General features: G+C 28.8%; 1 long non-coding RNA gene across 1 annotated transcript; it reads left to right on the forward strand.

The window, feature by feature from the left end:
• Window positions 1-710: 710 nt before the first annotated feature.
• Window positions 711-2,552, forward strand: LOC110107943. Its single transcript, XR_002304416.2, has 2 exons — window positions 711-835; window positions 2,305-2,552. It is a non-coding gene; the product is annotated as an uncharacterized LOC110107943 (long non-coding RNA).
• Window positions 2,553-2,774: the final 222 nt, after the last annotated feature.

Below are 2,774 nucleotides of genomic sequence, written 5' to 3' on the forward strand. Positions count from 1 at the left end.
CGCCCACTTCTCCTTCTTTACATGTTTATACTCAAGAACCTAAAGTGTGTTCTTCTAAGACGCCTTTGATTGTCCATCCACTGCAAATTATTTTTTGGCTTCAAGTATAGATAGAGCAAGGGAAACATTTCTATAATAATCAAGCAATTGTCTACATTGCAAGCAATTTTATCTCTCATAAAAGAATCAAACATATTGAAACATATTGAAATAGATTACAGCTTAATCAAAGATATGGTATTGTCAAAAAAGATCGTAATCCACACATCAAGGGAAGAATAATTGGCTAATATATTTATCAAAATTCTAGAATCTCTTTACTTTAAAAGTGATATCTTTATTTAATGAGATCTAAAACAATTTTATCATTTTTTCAAAACCTACTTTCTATTTGATGGCTTTATTTGAGACAACTTTCATACAGCTTTATAAAATAATTTTTTAGTACAAAAATTTTTGTACTAAAAAGTTTTTTTAGGCTTCATTTGGGTTGATTTTCTTACTGCTTCTTAAAACAGCTTTTTAGTACAAATATTTGAATTTTTAAAAAATTGCTTTACGAAGCATAAAGAAAGTTGTCTCAAACGAAGCCTTAAAAGCAATTAAAAAAACGGTCTCAAATGAAGCTTATAGCAATCAAATGAGCCCTAAGATGTATTCCATAGAACTAATTTGTGCTAAGTTTGCCTGCATACTTTCTTACTCTACAGTGGCAGAGGTCATCTTTGCGATAACATCAAGCACCAAAGATGCATGTGGGAAACCTCCGACCGAGCGGCTCTTCCTCGACAAGTATGGGAGGATATGCCTATCGCTTGATGAAATTGTTTGGCAGGTAAAAGCACATTAACATTACAACTTTCACTATCAGAGTAAAAAACATTATTATTTTACAAAGGATTTTAATCTGTCCAATCATAGTGATGAAGTATTCAATAACCGTAAAAAAATAATATAAAATAATAATAATAATAATAAATGTTCAATAAAAGTCATTCTATTGATTTTTTTTTTCAAATTTATTGTTTAATAAAAAAAGGGATTTACATACATATATTTGAATTTTTAGGTATTTAGATATGTAGCACCTGATTTTTATAATTATTTATATATAATTTTAATATTTAAATTACATAAAAATATATTATTAATATTTTATTTAAAATGGAGAACATAGTGTCTTATATATTTTTTAATGTGATTTTGACACATGTTAGATATGTAAATATTTAAGAATTTTGGGGTATGTATGTAAATCCTTCATTAAAAAAAGAATAATAACTGCAATAATTCAAAATGAAATTGATGGTTGTGATGGATTTTTTTTTATCCACTTAAATGAGCAGGATTAATCAGGATATTTTTATTCAATTTTAATTTGAAAGGATTTAAGAGCTATTAACCTTGCTTTTAGATTAGGGCAATGTATGATCAAACAATTAAAAATCACACTGTATTTATCTTAAATCAACTTTAATAATTTTATATTGTATTATAATTAAATTCGAGTCAAAATATGAATCAAATATCCCAATCCAAATTTTATTCTTTCAGAATCTATCTATTGTTAGCAGATATTTCTATTGGATGGTTGAAATCGAGGAATATTTCGGATTTGTTGTGCGATAAAAAGTACCATTCAATTTTAAGGAAAAAATTTATAAGATGGTGGTGAGACCTGCAATGTTTTATGGAACAAAATGTTGGCCCTTAAAAGAGAAGCATAATATTAAGTTAAGTGTTGTTGAGCTGTGGATGCTCATGTGGATGAGTGGATTTACTCTTAGAGATATGATACAAAACGAGTATATCCGTGAAAAAGTTGGAGTAGCTCCAACGATAGATAACATTAGAGAGAGTCGCCTTAGATGGTTTGGTCATATAAAACGGTGGCCTTCCGATGACCCTGTTAGAAGAGTAGATGTATTAGATTTGATCCATATTAAAAAAGACAAATGTATAGAAATAATATTTCTTTATTAGATTTAAATGGGAATTTGACTCCCCTGAGAAATTATTCTGTGGTCATTGAACGGTCCAAAAGTGAATTAAAATGCGTCACGTCAGTTGGTACCGAACGGTACACAGCACAAAAATGGCGTGGCGCATTCTCATTCGCCTCTGGACATCATTCAGTGACCGCACAAAATAATTTTTCCTTAATAGGATACAAAGGAAAAAAATGATTCATATAGTTGACCCTGGGATAAAAGCTTGATATTATTGTTATTATTGGAGAATCTATCTGCCAGTCTCATATCTTTCCCATAAATTCCTCTAATGCTTTATTTCTGAATGATGAAGGGCATGCTGGAAAATACAGAGAAGGAGAGAATCAAACGGTTGATAAGGATGAAACCTCCAGCTGATGTGTGACTTGCTGGCTTCTGATTCATTTACTCAGCATTATCTATATTTCTGTAAAAGTTCACCGATGAGCATCAGCTTCTCACTCAAGCTTCACTGATTTGATCGTTCTGTGTTTATGTGACACATGCGACCATAGTTGTTGATATTTCTAAAAAAAAAAAGAGAAAATTTTTCTTGAGTTAGCAGTTTTGCACTGGAAGAGAGATAAAGTATTTACTTTTATTTCTAGTAAATAGATGATATTATATAATAATAGTATATTATTATAATATATAATAATTATAGCTAAAAAGAGATATATACTATATTATTATATAATAATATACTATATAGTGTATATATAATTAAAATCAATATATTATATATTATATAATTTTAAAATAATATGCTATCATTTACACACA

This window comes from Dendrobium catenatum, unplaced genomic scaffold (genome assembly GCF_001605985.2).
Source record: "Dendrobium catenatum unplaced genomic scaffold, ASM160598v2 original_scaffold_244353, whole genome shotgun sequence".
Taxonomy (NCBI): Eukaryota; Viridiplantae; Streptophyta; class Magnoliopsida; order Asparagales; family Orchidaceae; genus Dendrobium; species Dendrobium catenatum.